This window comes from Magnolia sinica, chromosome 5 (genome assembly GCF_029962835.1).
Source record: "Magnolia sinica isolate HGM2019 chromosome 5, MsV1, whole genome shotgun sequence".
In the NCBI taxonomy this organism is placed as follows: Eukaryota; Viridiplantae; Streptophyta; class Magnoliopsida; order Magnoliales; family Magnoliaceae; genus Magnolia; species Magnolia sinica.
In genome coordinates, this window is record NC_080577.1 from 65,787,695 (window position 1) to 65,808,939 (window position 21,245).

Below are 21,245 nucleotides of genomic sequence, written 5' to 3' on the forward strand. Positions count from 1 at the left end.
GGGTTCGAGACACGTTTCCACGAGAAATACTTTTCCCTCACCTATCGCAATGAAAAAGAGGGCGAATTCCTCCTCAAGCAGGGGGAATGAAAGTGGTGGAATATGAGAACCGCTTCACAGAGCTAGCTAGATATGTTCCCTTGATTTTGCCTAATAAGTCGATGAGAATGCGGCAATTCTCAGAAGGGTTATGGGCTGATATCCGCACCAAGATGTGTTGTGTTAGCATCCACATGTATACTGAATTGGTGAACATGTCCCTGTGAGCTAAGCAAGACGGTGAGCGAGTGTCCTGAACATGCTTGCCAATAGGGCCGAGGCCTTAGGCTTGAATTTCAGACCCAGCTGCTTCTTGGCAAGAGGCCACGTATGAACTCACCTCCTAGACTGATGACTCTGTCGGCCCAACAAAGGCGTTCCAATCGCACGTGCACCTACTGCGGCAGAGCGGGTCATACTGACCCCTTCTGCTTTACCAAGATGAGGGATAATGGCTACACACCACCTCAAAGGGTCAACCGCCAGCCCCTTCATGCTATTTCAGCCCCTCCTTTACGATTCATGGCATTGACGCAACCATACAATTGACCTCCTGCATCTCGAAATAGGCTACCTCAATGGCCTATGACAGCACCACCTAACCGCCCACAACAAGGTCGCATACATGTACTCACCACTGAAGTAGCTGAATCAGCGGTTACAGTACTGCTAGCATTTGAAGTTACTGCCCACGTTCAAGGTACACTAGTATTCCTTTTAGTGGACACTGGGCCCACTGTTTCTATGGTAGCATGCTCTGCAATCAATCGATTAGGGTTGGACACTACCCCTATGATTGGGGTGAGAGTCATCGCCATATCAAGAACCTTCTCAAACGCCACCAAACTTTGTAGGAGTTACTCGATAGACTTAGGGAGCAGAGTGGTACACATTAACCTGATTGTAACCAAGATTTATCATTACAATGTCATCCTCAGCATGGATTGGCTTACTAAAATGAAGGCGGAGATTGACTGTGAGACTAGGTTAGTGACAGCCCATGAGCCCGAGGGCACGACCTTCACCTTCTCAGTTCAAGTTAGTTGTCCTTTCCGCATTCATTGTTATGCTTCCCTGTTGGAGAATTATGATAGTCTGTCACTTGTGGACACACTAGTGGTCTAAGATTTCATGGACGTGTTCAGAACGATCCCTGGACTGTAAGTGTTATAGTTTTTATCCCTCTCTGTTGTCAAATTTGTGGTGTCAAAATCACTGTTATGTTATATATAACTTGCATAAGTGAAGCTCTCTCAAGGATCAACATTCATGAACAAGCTAAGCTCACATCAAGCAAAGCTCACAAGTACAAGAATTAATCTTGAATGAAAGAACTGCTCATAAGACAAGACTCAAGCTGCAAGACTTCAAGAAGAGTACAAGGCAGTTGGTAAAGAACTCCCCTTTCAAGATTGAGCTACGTCAAGATTTCAAGAATGATCTACGTCAAGACTTCAAGGTTCATACTTCAAGGTCACTTGTTCCGAATGTTTCAATGTCCTTTACTTCTTGATTGAGGTTTGATTGACCATAGGTTGACCTTAGAAGTAGGTCATTTCGGATACATAAACCGAATGTTTATTTTACATGTGATTGGTCTGTTCTTCGACTAGTCCTAGACTTGCTTCGACCAGTCTAAGAAATTCCTCGATCAGTCGTGAGTTTGTTACAAATTCCGGATGAAATCTGTTAGGCTTCGACCAGTCTAGGAATTTGTTCAACCAGTCGTAGGAACAGTGTCGACTGCATCTTTGACCAATCGAACATCTTCGACTCGAATTCCAGCGAAGTTTTTTCAGGTCCTACGACCAGTCGTAGGAGACCTTCGACCAGTCGTAGAACGGTCAGAGCATATCCCGCCGAATTTTTCAAAATATTTGTTAGTGCTTCGACTAGTCGAAGAGCACTCTAGACCAGTCGAAGACCCGATCTTCTCACCTATAAATAGTGCACGAATCTCAGAAGAAATTATCAAATTAATTAATCTATTCAAGCCAATCTTCGTCGAACTTCTAAGAGATAATTCTGTGCTCCATCTAAGCTAAGTGTGCTTATTTAATATTCTCTTTCCTTAGCTTTATTTTAATTGATTTTGTTTCTGCTATTCCAATCTGATTTGATAAAAGGAATCGTTATTCCCTTTCTTTGGAATCAAAATCAATTAAGGCAAGCCCTATTCGGTTTAATTTAAAATTTATTAGAATTAGAACCATTGTAATTGAGTACTGGACATTGAACTTGGACATTCAATCATCTACTCTGATTTGGTTCTACCGGGCTGCTATAACAAAGGAGATAATCAGGTATTTTACATTTAATTGTAAATCCCTTTCTATTTTGGTTTCTTTCAAGATTTGCCAGAAAAATCTTGTTGTATTGGTTATCTGAGGAGAGCCAGGAAAACTCAGAAGTGGGGTTTTTTTAATTGTGTAAGCCCACATACAAAGACACAATTGTAAAGGTTTTGGGTGAACCTGGGAAAACCTATTTTTAGTGAATGCTAATATCCCCTGTGTGAGGATATTAGGAGTGGAGTAGCTCTTTGTGTGGCTGTTGTTTAACAGTTGGTGAACACACAGGCGAACCACTATAAACCCTTATGTTTGATTGATTTATTCTTCTAATTTTTAATTATTCTTTTGTGGGATGTATGTATGGTGGTGAATGTTGTAATCATTTAATTCAAGCATTGTGAGAATGTTGTAATAGTTTAGAATTTATTTTCAGTTATTCCTTTATCAGCTTGATTTTCAATTTCATTTGAAAGTTGTTCCAGCAAGGTTGCCCTGCCATTTTTATGGTGTATGGCTGTCCCTAGAATAATACATTTTTTATTACAATTCATTTCAATTCATTTTGTATTTAATTTTGTATTCCTCTTCGATTTGAGATTTGATACAAAGACCTTTCTAGAAATAAGGTTGTCCTACCATAAACTCCGATTTTTGGTGTAAGGTTGTCCTTAGAATAACATTTGTATCAACCTCTCAAGATCTGAATTTTGAGGTTATTTTACTTTCCTGCATTGTGATTTACTTGGGCTATCATTTTCTGTTAAATTCTGCTGTTATAAGTTTTATTTGGCATCGTCCTATTCACCCCCCCTCTAGGACATATAGCTTGGCCTTTTCAAGTGGTATCAGAGCCTAATAGCTCTTTTTTTTTAAAATTCTTGGATTTAATTCCTGAGCTAACGATTTAAGCTATTTAAGATGTCAAATTTTGATAGACTTTCAGTCACTAGGCCTCCACCCTTTGATGGCTCCAACTATGCCTATTGGAAAGCCAAAATGAGGATCTTCCTCAAATCAATGGATGAAAATGAGTGGCAAGCCACAGTGACTGAATGGAATCCTCCTATCATGGAAGTTACTGGGGTTGATGGTTCAAAATCAATGAAAGTCACACCATATTAACAATGGACCACCCTTCAGAAAAGTGAGAGTAGTGCAAATGCTAAAGCACTAAATGCAATTACTTGCGCACTATCACCGGATGAGTTCAAAAGAATCATTTCCTATGATACTGCAAAGCAAGCTTGGGATATATTAGAAATGACACACGAGGGTACTACAATTGTCAAAAAATCTAAAGTCCAACTCCTCACAACCAGATTTGAAGAAATTCATATGGAGGAAAATGAAATGTTTATGGACTTTTATACTAGATTGAATGACATTGTAAACTCAATGTGGGGTCTTGGCGATAAAATCCCAGAAGGTAAAGTGTGTGCAAAAATATTACGCTTACTTCTTGAACGGTTCAATTCTAAAGTAACCGCGATCCAGGAACTTTGTGATGCGGATAATATGAGGGTAGAAGAACTAGTTGGTTCACTGCAAACCTACAAGTTAAACTTTAAAGCTCCTAAAGGAAAATCTATCGCACTAAAATCTTCTAAATGTAATTCAGAAGAAAATTCTGATTCAGAAGATGATATGGCTCTTTTAGCTAAAAAATTTTACAAGATTTTCAAAAGCAAGAAAAGGGTTGATTTTCAAAAATCAAATGATAAAAAGAAGTTTAGACCCAAATCTCAAAAATCTCTGAAAGATAGTCAATGTTACAACTGTCAAGAATATGGGCACTTAGCAAATAGATGTCCTAAAAGGGACAAACCCAAGAAGAAAGGTATGTTGGCTACATGGGATGAATCATTTGATTCTGAAGGTTCTTCTGAATCAGAAGATTCTGAAACTGAGTCAGGCAATGAGATTAAAGCTCTTATGACTCTAGCCAAATTCACATTTTCAGATAATGACTCTACAAGTGAAGAAAATCTGATTAGTGAATGTGAAAATGAAGATGATCTTCAAGATGCTTACAATGCCTATATAAGGAAAGTTGTAAAATTGCTGTCAAACTTAAACTTCAAAAAGAAAAGTTTTCTAAACTCAAAAATTGTTTTGAATCACTTGTCTTAGAAAAATCACAAATTTCAGATTGTTTTGAAAAATCAACATGCGATTTGGAATTCAAAAACTCACTAATTGTTGATTTAAAATATGAAATTGACAAACTTAAAATTGAAGTATCTTCTCTTCTGAGTCTAAAGGACACATGAAAATATGCCCAAGGTGATCCAAAGTTAGAGAAACTTTTATCCGGATCTAGAAAATGTGGCGATCGATCCGGGTTGGGCTATGATAAAAATTTATCTCCTAAACAAATGTATACTCCTCCTATGTTTGTTAAAGGAGAGTCCTCAAACTCAAAAGGGAAAAGTACTTATCAAGATTTTTCTAGAAATTCAAAAACTTTTCAAAAACCTAGAAGCAGCCATGTCAACTTTAATCAGAAATGAAATCCTCTAGCTGAAAAGATAGTTGATTTCCTCAAGGAGCTCTTAAAATCTAACTCTATAGGTCATTACTACAAATGTACACAAAAGAAGACCAACTATGTTCCTAAACCCAAAACAGTTATGAAATGGGTTCCTAAAGTCACCTGCTTGGTTGCTCACACTGCTTTCAAAGCAACAAGTCATTCAAAGTGGTACCTAGACAGTGGATGCTCCAGGCATATGACAGGTGACAAAGCTTTATTAACCGATCTGAAAGATATGACTGATGGTTCAGTCACATTTGGTGATGGTAGCAACTGCAAGATTATTGGCCAAGGTACGGTTCAACTTTTTAATCTTCCGGTGTTTAAAAATGTTTTATACGTTGAAGGCCTAAAGCACAACTTGCTTAGTATATCACAAATATGTGATAATAACCATAATGTTCGGTTTTCTAATCAAAGCTGTGAGATTCTAAACAATAAGGGTTCTGTAATATTAACTGGACATAGAACGTCTGAAAATTGCTATATTATTAGTGAATCCAGCTCATCTAATCAAACATGTTACATGGTCCATACAGACGAGACTAATTTATGGCACAAACGTCTTAGACATGTACATTATCGAAATTTATATCGATTGAGCAAACGAGAACTTATAAGAGGTTTACCCAAACTTTAGAAATTAGATAAAATATGTGGTGAGTGCCAGATAGGCAAACAAACAAAGAACTCACACAAAAAGGTGAATTCAAATACCACATCAAGACCACTCGAACTTCTCCACATGGATCTGATAGGACCTACCAGAACGGAAAGTCGTGGTGGGAAAAAGTATATCCTGGTAATAGTTGATGACTTTACCAGATATACGTGGGTAGTCTTCTTAAGGGACAAATCTGAAACCCTTGAAGAAGTAAGAAAAGTTCTCAAAAGGATTCAAACTGAAAAATGTTCTCAAATCAGTAAAATTCGTAGTGATCATGGATCTGAATTTGAGAATAGCAATTTTGAGAATTTCTGTACCGACCAAGGAATATTACATGAATTTTCTGCTCCCAAAACTCCACAACAAAATGGAATTGTTGAAAGAAAGAATAGGGTGCTTCAAGAAATGGCTAATGTCATGTTGAATAGCATGAAGCTCTCTAAAAATCTTTGGGCTGAAGCAGTCAACATAGCTTGCTATATTATTAACCGAGTCTACACTAGAAAAGATAATAATAAAATGACTTACGAATTGCGGTTCAATAAAAAGCCTACTGTTAAATACTTTCGAGTTTTTGGCAGCAAATGCTATATTTTACGTGATCGTGAAAATTTGGGAAAGTTCGATACGAAGAGTGATGAAGGTATTTTTCTAGGATATTCTTTAAACAGTCGAGCTTATAGGGTTCTGAACAAAAGGACTGGTGTGATTCAAGAATCCATTAATGTTGTCATTGATGATCACTTAAACACACCAATTTCTAATTCAGATAATGATGAAGTACTAATCATTGATAAACCCGATAATTCATCGAATCAGACTGATTCTGAGTTGAAGACTGTTAAAGATCATCCAACCACTCAAATTCTTGGAAAACCTCTCACCGGTGTTCGCACCCGTAGACAACTTGAGGATATATGTAATTATGTATGTTTTACATCCCAAATTGAACCTTCTAACGTAAAAGAAGCTTTGGCTGATGAGAACTGGAGTGTTGCGATGTAAGATGAACTCAACTAATTCGTAAGAAATGATGTTTGGTATCTCGTACCAAGACCTAAAGATAAACACATCATTGAAACAAAATGGATTTTCAAAAATAAGTCTGACGAGTGTGGAAATATAATTAGAAACAAGGCTAGACTAGTGGTACAAGGTTATACTCAAATTGAAGGGATTGATTTTGATGAAACCTTTGCACCAGTAGCACGCCTTGAATCTATCAGACTATTTATATCCATTGCATGTTTTAAAAAGATAAAGATCTATCAGATGGATGTGAAAAGTGCTTTTCTAAATGGCGATTTACATGAAGAAGTCTATGTTGAACAGCCAATGGGATTTGAAGATTCCAAAAATACTGATCATGTAAATCAGCTTTAAAAGGCACTTTATGGATTAAAACAAGCACCTAGGGCATGGTATGAGAAACTAACGAAATTTCTTCTAAGTCATAATTTTCAAATGGGATCTGTTGATAAAACTCTGTTTGTTAAAAAACATAATGATCATATCTTAATGGTACAGATTTATGTTGATGATATCATTTATGGATCAACTTGTACTGACTTGACTACTGAGTTTGCAGATTTGATGAAATCACAGTTCGAAATGAGCATGGTTGGGGAATTGACTTATTTCCTTGGATTGCAAGTAAAGCAACAATCTGAAGGAATATTCATTTCTCAATCTAAGTATGCTTTGAATCTAATTAAGAGATTTGGATTTGAAAATGGCAAGAATTTTGATACTCCTATGAGTACTACCCTGAAACTATCAAAGGACTCTAATGGTAAAAATGTTGACTCAAAACTTTAACGGAGTATGATTGGTAGTTTGTTATATTTAACTGCTAGTAGACCTGATATTTCTCTAAGTGTTGGTATTTGCGCAAGATATCAATCTGATTCGAAAGAATCTCACTTGACTGATGTCAAGCGAATTATTAGATATGTCGCAAGTACTGTAAGTCTTGGTCTCTGGTATCCTCATGAAACTAATGTCCAATTAGCTGGGTACTCGGATGCTGACTGGGCTAGTAATTTAGATGATAGAAAATCAACCAGTGGTGGTTGTTTTTACATTGGAAATTGTTTAGTTTCCTGGTTTAGTAAGAAACAAAATTCTATATCACTTTCAACAGCTGAAGCTGAGTATATCGTAGCTGGTAATGCATGTACACAGCTTGTTTGGATGCAATGAATGCTAAGTGATTATGGAATTAAACAGGATTCTATGTTATTACATTGTGATAATTCCAGTGCGATAAATATTTCAAAAAATCCTATTCAGCATTCTCGTACTAAGCACATTGACATTAGATTTCATTATATAAGGGAATTAGTAGAAGAAAAAGTTATATCTCTAGAATATATTCCTACTGAAGATCAACATGTTGACATTTTCACAAAACCTCTTGATAAAAGCAGGTTCAAAAAGATGAAATTTGATCTTGGCATGTGTATTTTAAATTGATTATTTATGCCTTCTTGTATTATAGTGTATATATTTGCTAGATTAAATTTCAATTTTGTATAATTTGCAAGAAATTTATTATTTTTTTGGGGGGTTTATTCGACCAGTCGTGAGTATACACGACCAGTCATCCTACGACTGGTCGTAGATACCCACGACCAGTCGTGGAACACGGGTTTCACTTCAAATTGGGGATTTTTCACTTTCTTCCTCATTTCTTCTTTCTTCTCCTTGGAGCCGAACTTCGACTTGTCGAACCCATCCTTCAAGTTCTTCAAGGTTAGTGTTCCAAATCCCATTTTTCTTGCATATTTGTGTCTAGATTGTTTCCTTTTCTCTCTTGAAGCTTTCTATTTTGGATTTCATTGAGATTTAAGGTTTAGATTTTGAAAAATCTGTTTTGAGCAAACCCACTTCTCAATCCTTTGCAACTTCCTATTTTCTTGAAATCCTTGTTGCAAATGGCTTCTAGAGGTAGAAAAACTACTTCACGTGGTCGTTCTTCTTCCTCCAAATCGACCGCTATCTTTAAACGTCATCTTCTTGTTCCCAATGATGATCCATCATATGTTAGGGACATTAGATCACGTAATGTTATCATTGAACATCCTGTTGATGTTAATCATATTGCACCTTTTGACATCCTTCCTATGCTTGAAGCTGTAGGTTGGGTTAACTTATTGCATTGGGGTGGGCCTGCATACCGGTCCATTGCCCAATCCATGTTTACATGTATTAATGCTTTTTCACAGGATAATTTAACTTTTCAAATTTCTACTAGAGAAGGGCCTTTTGACATTGATCGTCATTTAATTTCAGCCCTTATGAAAATTCCTGTGAATGATGAGGGTATTCCTATCCATAATTTAACTGATAAACCCTCAATGGCTGAAAAACGCATGCTCACTAGAGACTTGTGCAACATGGATGTTCAATGGACTCAAAAAGGGAATGCGCTCCCCCCAAGGTATTTGTTACCCAAATACAGAATTCTCTACAGAATCTTTGTGTCTATTCTGTATCCTCGTTCGGGTAATAAATCTGACTTGACTTCATTTATGGTTCGTGTTATCCATGCTATTTCCAATGGTACTCAGATTTGTTTGCCTTCCTTAATCTGTCATTTCATTATTCAGTTTCGACTCCATCCTGGTCATAGTGACATTCCTTTTGCCTATTTAATGATTGTATTGGCTACACATATGTTAGTCGATATGCCAGTTGATGAGGCACTAATCCATCATCTGATCTTCAACAATACAAATATTAATAAGATGAAGTTGGATCCGCTTCCTGAACAAGGTGGTGGTGGTGGTGGTGGTCATGAAGAAGCTGGTGTTGACATTAATATGGACGACATTTTTGAGGAACTGGATTCTGACTCAGCAAATGATCCAGATTTTGTACCATCTGATGTTGATGCACGTCTGATGCATTAGAGGATAAAGTTGAGAATATAAATGTTAAGTTGGAAAACATGTCTGTTGCTCATGATTTGCAATTCAAGTACATACGCAAATATCTTAGGCGCTTGAACAAAGGCATGTACCAACTTGATCCCTCTATTCCTGCTCCATCATCTGGTTCTGGTTCTGAGTAGTTTATATGTGTCTTCTGGTTTGTAATAACTTTATTACTTAGCACTTGTTTGCTTGATTTTGAGTTGGATTTTATTTATGTTTTATGTTGGATATTTGTTCTTGATGTAATATTTATGCTAGATATATGTGATGCTATCTTGAGTATCTCTATGACTCTTTTGCTATACTCTCTTACTTCCTCATGCTTCCTCTCATGACTTCCTTTATTTAGTTCTCCTTTGTCATATTGTGACAAAAAGGGAGAGAATGGTTTGTTCTTAATGTGATTGTGAGAGGTGTAGCATTGGTTATGTTACTCAGGGGGAGTCAGGGGGAGTATATGTTTGATCTTGATGTTACTCAGGGGGAGTTAGGGGGAGTATTTGTTTTGATCTTGTTGAATGAAACTGGTTGAATGTTGAATATTGAAAATTGAATATTAATTTGTAGGTAATATTGAATATTGATTTGCAGGTATTAACCAGTTGTTTTACTTTTGTTTATCTTGGTTATGTGTTTTGTCACTAATTTGACAAAGGGGGAGATTGTAAGTGCTATAGTTTTTATCCCTCTCTGTTGTCAAATTTGTGGTGTCAAAATTACTGTTATGTTATATATAACTTACACAAGTGAAGCTCTCTCAAGGATCAACATTCATGAACAAGCTAAGCTCACATCAAGCAAAGTTCACAAGTACAAGAATTAATCTTGAATGAAAGAACTGCTCATAAGACAAGACTCAAGCTGCAAGACTTCAAGAAGAGTACAAGGCAGTTGGTAAAGAACTCAAGACCCTTTCAAGATTGAGCTACGTCAAGATTTCAAGAATGATCTACGTCAAGACTTCAAGGTTCATACTTCAAGGTCACTTGTTCCGAATGTTTCAATGTCCTTTACTTCTTGATTGAGGTTTGATTGACCATAGGTTGACCTTAGAAGTAGGTCATTTCGGATACATAAACCGAATGTTTATTTTACATGTGATTGGTCTGTTCTTCGACTAGTCCTAGGTCTTCTTCGACTAGTCCTAGACTTGCTTCGACCAGTCTAAGAAATTCCTCGATCAGTCGTGAGTTTGTTACAAATTCCGGATGAAATCTGTTAGGCTTCGACCAGTCTAGGAATTTGTTCGACCAGTCGTAGGAACAGCATCTTCGACCAGTCGAACATCTTCGACTCGAATTCCAGCGAAGTTTTTTCAGGTCCTACGACCAGTCGTAGGTGACCTACGACCAGTCGTAGAACGGTCAGAGCATATCCCGCCGGATTTTTCAAAATATCTGTTAGTGCTTCGACTAGTCGAAGAGCACTCTAGACCAGTCGAAGACCCGATCTTCTCACCTATAAATAGTGCACGAATCTCAGAAGAAATTATCGAATTAATTAATCTATTCAAGCCAATCTTCATCGAACTTCTGAGAGATAATTTTGTGCTCCATCTAAGCTAAGTGTGCTTATTTAATATTCTCTTTCCTTAGCTTTATTTTAATTGATTTTGTTTCTGCTATTCCAATCTAATTTGATAAGAGGAATCGTTATTCCCTTTCTTTGGAATCAAAATCAATTAAGGCAAGCCCTATTCGGTTTAATTTAAAATCTATTAGAATTAGAACCATTGTAATTGAGTACTGGACATTGAACTTGGACATTCAATTATCTACTCTGATTTGGTTCTACCGGGCTGCTACAACGAAGGAGATAATCAGGTATTTTACATTTAATTGTAAATCCCTTTCTATTTTGGTTTCTTTCAAGATTTGCCAAAAAAATCTTATTGTATTGGTTATCTGAGGAGAGCCAGGAAAACTCAGAAGTGGGGTTTTTTTAATTATGTAAGCCCACATACAAAGACACAATTGTAAAGGTTTTGGGTGAACTTGGGAAAACCTATTTTTAGTGAATGCTAATATCCCCTGTGTGAGGATATTAGGAGTGGAGTAGCTCTTTGTGTGGCTGTTGTTTAACAGTTGGTGAACACACAGGCGAACCACTATAAACCCTTGTGTTTGATTGATTTATTCTTCTAATTTTTAATTATTCTTTTGTGGGATGTATGTATGGTGGTGAATGTTGTAATCATTTAATTCAAGCATTGTGAGAATGTTGTAATAGTTTAGAATTTATTTTCAGCTATTCCTTTATCAGCTTGATTTTCAATTTCATTTGAAAGTTGTTCCAGCAAGGTTGCCCTGCCATTTTTATGGTGTATGGCTGTCCCTAGAATAATACATTTTTTATTACAATTCATTTCAATTCAGTTTGTATTTAATTCTGTATTCCTCTTCGATTTGAGATTTGATACAAAGACCTTTCTAGAAATAAGGTTGTCCTACCATAAACTCTGGTTTTTGGTGTAAGGTTATCCTTAGAATAACATTTGTATCAACCTCTCAAGATCTGAATTTTGAGGTTATTTTACTTTCATGCATTGTGATTTACTTTGGCTATCATTTTCTGTTAAATTCCGCTGTTATAAGTTTTATTTGACATCGTCCTATTCACCCCCCCCCCCCCCTCTAGGACATATAGCTTGGCCTTTTCATGGACTACCTCCTAATCGTGAGATTAACTTTACCATCGACCTTGTGCCAGACGTAACACCTATCTCCTTGTCGACGTACCGCATGCCTCTGTGTGAGATGGAGGAATTGAGGAAATAGATCGATGATTTATTGGACTCAGGCTTTATACAGCTGAGTATATCCCCTTGGGGAGCTCCCATATTATTCGTGAAAAATAAAGATGGGTCACTATGATTGTGTATAGACTATCTCAGGCTAAATCATGTTATAGTAAAGAACAAGTATCCACTACCTAAGATAGATGACCTGTTTGATCAGTTAAAGGGGGCTCAGTATTTCTCTAAGATAAACTTTCAGTCCAGGTATCATCAGTTACACATCAGGAATGAAGACGTGCAGAAAACAACTTTTAGGACTAGCTTCGGGCACTACGAATTCCTCGTGATGCCGTTTGGACTTACAAATTTACCAGTCGTATTCATGGATCTCACGAACCGGGTCTTTTAGCCGTATCTTTTCTGATTCATCATCATATTCATAGAAGACATTTTGATATACTCAAAGAGTAAGGAAGACCACAAAGAACACCTACGAGCAGTCCTTAATACTCTTAGGCAAAAGCAATTGTTTACACAGTACCAAAAATGCGACTTCTGGAAGGAAGAAGTTAAGTTTTTGGGACACGTAATTTTCAAAGAAGGAATCGTCGTGGAGCTTAACAAGGTGACCGTGGTGTAGGACTGGGAGCAGCCCAGCTCGATTATAGAAGTGAGGAGTTTTCTCAGGCTTGCTGGTTATTATTGCCGATTCATTAAAGATTTCTCTAATATAGCCCGACCATTATTCCAACTTACTCGGAAAGATCTTAAATTTTCTTGGAATGACAAAGCAGAGATAGCCTTTCAAGAATTAAAGGACAAGATGACTTCTGCGCCCGTATTAGTGTTGACAGAGTAGGGGGTCAAATATACTATTTACACCGACGCCTCTCGAGTCGGTTTGGGGTGTGTGCTTATGCAGAAAGATAGGGTGATCGCCTATGCCTCTTGACAGTTGAGAAAACACAAAGAAAATTACCCCACTCACGATCTAGAGTTGGTGGCAGTCATTTTCGCATTAAAGCTTTGGAGACATTACCTCTATGGCGAGGAGTTCGAGCTCTTTTGCGACCATGAGAGCCTCAAGTACATCTTTACATAAAGGGACCTGACTATGAGGCAGCGCCGTTGGATGGAGACATTGAAAGACTTCAAGTTTGAAGTCTCCTACCATCTTGGCAAGGCCAACGTTGTGCCGAAGCGTTGAGTCGCTAGAAAACCATGGAATTTGAAGCCCCACTAATGGTAAGAGAGTGGAACATCGTGGAGTTCGTGCAAGATTTTGAACAAAGGCTGACAGTGGAGGAGCCATTTGAGAGCGCTACACACTTCCACATACAACCACTTATTGATGACCGAATCATTGTGGCTTAGAAAGAAGATGATCAATTGTTAAAGATGAGAGAGAGTGCAAGCAACGGTGAAGAATCAGAATAGAGGATTGGCTTAGATGGAGGTTTGCGGTATTGTGGCCGCCTATGTGTCCCGAAGCTTCAAGACTTGAGGAGAGAAGTTCTAGAAGCCGCTCATAATTCAAAGTTGGCAATGCATCCGAGACATATGAAAATGTATCGGGACGAGAAGCGTTCGTACTGGTGGGACAACATGAAGGCCCAAATCGCAGACTTTGTGCCCCGATGCCTCACGTCTCAGCAAGTCATGGCCGAGCACCGCCGACCCCCGGGTTTACTTCAGCCCATGCCCGTAGCCAAGTGGAAGTGGGATTTTAAATCTATGGATTTCATTTCTGGGTTACAAAAGAAAAGAAAGAGGCATGACTCCATTTGGGTGATTGTGGACCGGTTGACAAAGTCGGCCCATTTCCTTCTGATTCGGGTTTCAAATTTGGCAGACGACCTGGCCAAGCTATACATTAAGGAGATAGTACAATTGCATGGTGTTCCTCTAGAGATTGTGTTGGACCGAGACACATGATTCATGTCTATGTTCTGGACTCGAATCCAAGAGGCGATGGGGGTGAAGTTGAAGTTTAGTATCGCGTTCCACCCATAGACCGATGGGCAGACAGCGGGTAAATTAAATACTCAAGGAATGTTACGAGCATGCGTACTTGACTTCAAAGACAGCTGGGATGACTACCTCCCTTATGCTGAATTGGCCTATAACAAAAGTTTCCAAGAAAGCATTGGCATGACTCCATACGAAGCCTTGTATGGACGCCCATGTCGGGCTCTGCATTGTTAGGTGGAGGTTGGCGAGAAGAGCTTGGCTGGCCCAGATCTGGTTCAAGCGACCTCAGAAAAGATCAAAATTATCAAATGGCGACTCCTCATAGCCTAGAGTAGGTACAAGAGCTACGCGGATACGAGACAGAGCCAGTTGGAATTTGAAGTTGGGGATGAAATGGCCAAGCTATATGTCCTCGAGGGGGGTGAATAGGACTATGCCAAATTTTAAGATAAATACAGTGAAAATATAGAAAGATAGAACTGAATAAATAAATCAATTCACACTGCTGAATGCTAGCTCAAAATATTGATTGTTCTAAGGACAACCATGCACCATAAAAATGGCAGGGCAACCTTACTAGAACAAATAGAGAAACTGAAGCTCAAAGTAATAAAGAGATAGCAAAAATATAATGTTGAAATGTAAATCTAAATTATTACAACATTCCCCACTGTGCTTGAGTTGTAAAATTTATAACATTCATATCCACACATACATTCCAAAATTCTGAATGATAAAAGATAGGAAATATAAATCACACATCCACAACACAAAGAATTATAGTGGTTCGCCTGTGTGTTCACCAACTGTTAAATAACAGCCACACAGAATGCTACTCCACTCTTAATATTCTCACACAGAGGATATTAGCATTCATTATCATATAGGTTTTCACAGGTTCACCCAAAACCTTCACAATTGTGTCTTTTTCAAAGGGCTTACACAATTCAAAAACCCTCACTTCTGAGTTTTTTGGCTCTCCTCAGATAACCAACAACTTTGAGATTTTTCTGGCTTAACCTCAAATAAAACCAAACAATTTAAATTACACAAATTGTAAAATACCTGATTTTCTCCTTCGTTGTAGCGGCCCAGAAGAATCAAGTCGGAGTAGAGATTTGAATGTCAAAGTTCAATGTCCAATACTCACTTTATAATGGTTCTATGTTCTAATAGATTTTAAATTAAAACAAAAGGGCTAGCTCTAATCGATTTTGATTCCAGAAAAAGGAAAACAACAATTCCTCTTTTCAGATTAGATTGGAATACAAGAAACAAAATCAATTAAGAAAGCTAAAGAGAGAGAATATTAAATGTACAGACTTAGCTTATATGGAGCACCGACTTATCTCTCAGAAGGCCGAATTAATTTAGCTTGAAGTTCTTTAAGTTCCCTTTATAATTCTGAGATTCATGCTCTATTTATAAGTGAGCAAATCATGCCTTCGACTGGTCTAAGGACCTCTGCGACTGGTTGTATAACCAACAGATATTTGAAAATTCGTGCGCGATAAGATTTGGCAGTTTCACGACTGGTCGTAGGTCTCCTTCGACTGGTCGTAGGATCCCTTCGACTGGTCGTAGGTGGCCAAATTTCAACGCTGTTCTTTGAGTCGTAGGTCTAAGACTCGTCGAAGATGCAGTTGACACTATTCCTACAACTGGTCGATTAGTCCCCAGGATTAGTGTAGCGACCTTGGAATTTTTGTGCTAATCTTTCCTTAAGTAGTTGTTTTGGGGTAATTAGCGCTTTACTCGATTGCTTGTGAAATTCGCATCAATCACTTTAAATTGTATCTGCATGGCTCTAAACGTGTAGACTAGTGAGCGCTATGTTACTCTGAAATCTGGGATCCATCGCTAAGTCTAGTTGTTCTGGAGAATTTTTAGAAGATCTGGATCGGACCTAGACCGCGCGTCGAAAGTCTGATGGCGATGATCTTAGGCTGTTGCGGTCACCGAGTTGGGCTTGGTCATCCCCTTGAAAATCAAGTCGATCTGATGTTCTGGGTCGATTTCCTTGAGCTCGGAGTGAAGAGTGTGAGAACGGTTAGAATTTAATAAGCTTTTATGAAATCTGAGTCGTGTCGCTTGCGCGACGATTTTAAGCTATCTGACCGTTGGATTCTGACCCAATTTCACCGTCTGATCAGGATGGTTGGCCCAGGCATATCCTAGTGCTTGTGGACCTGATCGAGTTTCCGTGACTGTTGAATTGAGTGTGGTCCGCCACGGCTGATCTGAAGAGCCGGTCGGTATGAAAACTCAGCTTGACCTAGATCCATGGTCAATGAGCTTAAGTCTGACCTTTCGTGGTTATAGGCCCACCAGAAGTGCTTCGTTGGATCGAGAAAGGCGTGCTTTGGTTATAACCTAAGTATACCTTGACCATGGGGTTATTCCATCATTTTAAGGCCTATATATAGTCCTTAAACCCTAGCTCTCATTTCCATACGAATTTTCTCTAACCCTAGCTTAGAAAGGGAGTGGAAAAGAGAGAGAAAGTGAGAGAGATAAGTTGGTGAATCATCTTGATTTCTTCCTTGTTCTTCTTCATCTTTGAACCTTCACTTTGAATCGTTCTTCTGACGGTTCTGAGTTCCTTTGGGGTAAGTTAACCTAACCCTAACCAGTGATGGAGCTTAGACTAGTCTTGGTGTTGTTGTACCTCATTTCTATCTTTGTTTTAGGGTATTCTATCGTCGTTGACGAAGACAACTCGTCTAAATCAGTCGGTGTTTCTTTTCTGGCTTAAGGTGCGGACTTTAAGTGTATAGGTTATGGTTTTCAAGGCTTTCAATCCCAGTTAGTGATTTATTCTTGCTATGGATGAGATTTCACATGTCAAATGTCATGTTTACATTGCTTTCCTGATATGCATGTGCTATATTGAGATTTGTGTATTCTATGTATATTTATAAAGTACCGTATACGTATAAAATATGCACTTATGTTTGCCATGATTAATTGTCATGTATGTATGCTAGATGCATGTATGACAACTCCTTGATAAAAGGAATTGTCTAAGTGCATGTATTTCAACATGCGTCATGTATGTTGTTCCATGTATGCTAAGTGTTTGTAGAAATGCATGAATGACCTAAGTGTAACTTATTACACTTATTGCGGGCATTGAGAAGTGATTCTCAATACTCCTATTGATGCGCATGATTTCCTTTATGCAGTTACATTCCAAGTTATTTAAATTCAAGCATCTCCTATGCTTACATTTATGTTAAGTTGTATTCTTCAGATGAGTATGTACCATGATTTGAGTGGTTGTTCTATTACTGTTTTACATTCCATAAGATTACCTATAGTAGTGTAGTGTGTTTGGGACTATGCCTTAGTCCAGGAAATCGGTAATTGACCCTATGAATCATGGTTGAGATTGCTTTCGCCACGTAGGACGTATTAGACGAACCCGAGTCGTATTAGAGTTGTCAGCAGTGGTTTGGCCACGCGGAGTGTTTGCGCACTCTATGTCGTTCAACTCAACGTGCGCTCGTGCTAGTCGAGTTCGTCAAGTAACCCGATTATCCATTGTATGTTAACCATGTATGGACGCTACTGCTTGAATCTAGGGTACCGAACTTACCAGTGAAATCCTAATAACCATGGTACCTTGATCCGCTAAGACTCATGAGCCGGACATGGTGGTGTGGGACACCGTGGTCGAGCTGTCGGCCTACGCTGGGGTGACGAGCCTCCCCGTAGTGACCAGTGAGCAACTTAACTCGTGAGCCGATTATGGTGGTATAGGACACTATATTCGTGCTGTCGGCCTACATTGATTGGTGACGAGCCCTTTGTAGTGACCTCGAGCATACCTGGATACCACAAGGAGGTGACGAGCCGAACTGTGGTAGTAAGGGCATTGAAAGGCATGCATTGATTGGTGACGAGCCCTTTGCTACGACCTCAACTATATGATCGTATGAGATGTCTAAGATTGACGACCCTAGAATGGATCACTGTTTAGATGGTGACATGAGGAAGGTATCTTAGCTTCCCAATCCTGCTGTATGAATTGGACTAATAACGACTTGGTAATCATATCCATGCACCGCATTTGCATGTGCTTTGTAGATGTGGCGCACTTTGAGGCGATGTCATACGTAATGTAAGATGAAGACGCTGAGGGTGTACGCGTGAGGGCACGCATCATTTCGCATACATCCTTGCATTAACAAGAGTACTTAGGATTTATTTACTTGTCTTGCTTTATCATTACTGTTTGATTGAACTGATAACATGTTAACCAGTGCCTTATTGTTCCGCTGAGTTGATCACTCACTCCCACGTTTCTGGGGCGGTGTTACACACCCACCAGACTCTGTCTTAGGCTCTGATATTGCAGATGTGGATGCGACTTCTGAGGCAGAGCGGGAGCTGGATGACGACGAGGCTGCCTTCTCCTATATGCAGTTTTCAGACGGGTTCTAGCGAGCCTGGGTCTGATGCGCGGGATTTCTGGGATTATTTTGGGGACTGAAATGATGTAATTGATACTTATAACTTTGTTAAATGACACTTTCACGCGACCTGGCTTGTATATGTAATTCAGGGGTTTACACTTGTACACATATTTTACTATAAGTCTTCCGCTTGCTTTATTCACTTATCCCTGAATCATATCTGTGTTTTGGCTTAATCTATTCCATGTTTTATGCACTAATACAGTCAACATACATCTATCATTAAATATGTTGCATAAGTGATGGTTTGGAACTCGGGAGCTGAGTTATGCTCGACCCCCGAATTCCAGGGCGTTACAATTAGTCGAAGCCTAACAGAAAATTTTCAATTTTTGTAACAAACTTACGACTGATCTAGGAAATGTTTAGAGAGGTCGAAGTAGTGCTGGGACTAGTCGAACAAAGTCCAGGACTAGTCTTAGAACAGACCAAACTCACTTATATAAAACATATGAATTATGTATCCAAAATGGCCTACTCTAAAGGTCAACCTAAGGTCAGTCATACCTCAATAGTGAAGTAAGGACATTGAAACTTTAGAGACGAGTGACCTTTGAAAGTAATGGAGCTTGAAGTCTTGATGTCGTTTAAACTTGAGAGCTTTTTGAGATCTTGAGATTGAACTTGAAAGCTTCTTAAGTTCTTGAGGTTGAACTAGAAAGCTTCTTGAGATTCTTGACTTGTAAATAGTGCTTGTCAACCTAAGTTGATCTTGAGTCGAGCATTGTTCTTCACAGATGCAAACTTCATAATAGTGTCTTTAGCACCACAAATTTGATAACACAAAGGGCTATAAACTATGGCACTTACAATCTCCCCCCTTTGTCAAATTAGTGACAAAACACACTTTCAAGATAAGTTACATAACAGAGAGTATCTGATTAAAGAATCATGCACCAATTGTTATCAAGCGACATCCTGCAAACTTGTAAATGAATATTATTCAACATGCAGTCCACCTCTGCACACCTCTGCTCACACTTCTGCACATACTCCCCCTAAGTAACATACTTATAAAACACCATATAATACAATGCTACTCCCTCCTCATGACAACATCCATATCCATATACATATCCATAACATATCCATACTCCCCCTTTTTGTCACAATAGGACAAAGGAAGTACAGAACAGATGGCTGAGGAGAAATAATCAATGAGAAATATGAGAGGTAACTAGTCAAGATATGAGAACATAGCATAAGCAACACACAAATTCATAGACTGAGCTAAGTTAAAGAGAGTGACAAACTCAAAACTAGTTAAGAGTACTAAAGTTATTACAGACCCGTAATCTTAAAAATACTAATCTGACCCAGATGAAGCAGCAGGAATGGAAGGATCAAGTTGATGCATGCCTTTGTTCAAGCGCCTAAGATATTTGTGCATATATTTGAACTGTAAATCATGGGCAACAGACATGTTTTCCATCTTAACATTCAGATTCTCAACTTTATCTTCCAATGTACTCAGACGTGCATCAAATGAAGAAAGCTCATAATCTAGATCATTTGTAGAATCAGACTCAAGTTCTTCAAAAATATCATCCATGTTAATATCATTAGGAGGAAGATCACCAACTTCTTCCTCATGTTCAGCTTCAGTACTGCCAACACCATCACCTTGGCCAGGAAGGAAATCCAGCTTCATCTTATTGATATTAGAATTGTTAAATATCAGATGATAGATAGGGGCCTCTCCAACCGGCATGTCGACTGACATATGTGTAGCCAACATAGTCATTAAATATCCAAAAGGAATGTCACTGTGACCATGATGGAGTTGAAACTGAATGATGAAGTGACAAATCAAGGATGGTAAACAAATGTTAACACTTCTGACAACAGAATGAAGAATACGAACCATGAAGGATGTCAATTCAGATTTATTACCCGACCGAGGATACAAATTAGACACAAAGATTTTGTGAAGAACTCTGTATTTGGGTAACAAATACCTTGAGGGAAGCGCATTCCCTTTATGCGTCCATTGTACATCCAAATTGCATAAGTCCTTAGTCAGCATACATTTTTCAGCGACAGAGGGTTTAATAGATAAAGTATGGATGGGAATACCCTCATCATTCACTGGAATATCCATAAGGGTTGAAATCAAATGACGATCAACTTCAAATGGCCCTTCTCTTGTGGAGATAGAAAAAGTTAAATTTTCCAGTGAGAAAGCACATATGCATGCAAACATGGATTGGGCAATGGACCAGTATGCTGGCCCACCCCAAAGTAATAGGTTATTCCAACCTACAGATTGGAGCATACAAAAAATATCAAAAGGAGAAACATGATTAATATCAACTGGATGCTCAACAATAACATTACGCAATCTGATGTCCCAAACATAAGATGGATCGTCCTCAAGAGCCCTAAGATGACGCTTAGCCCTAAGATGACGCTTAGTGATAGGGGTCGATTTGGAAGAAGAAGATGGACCACAGGACATTGATTTTCTTCCTCTAGAAGCCATATGCAACAAGGATTTCAAGAATATAAAGAGTTACAAAGGATTGAGAAATTGGTTTTCTTAAATCAGATTTTTCAAAAGAAAAACGCCAAATCTCAACTAAATTCAA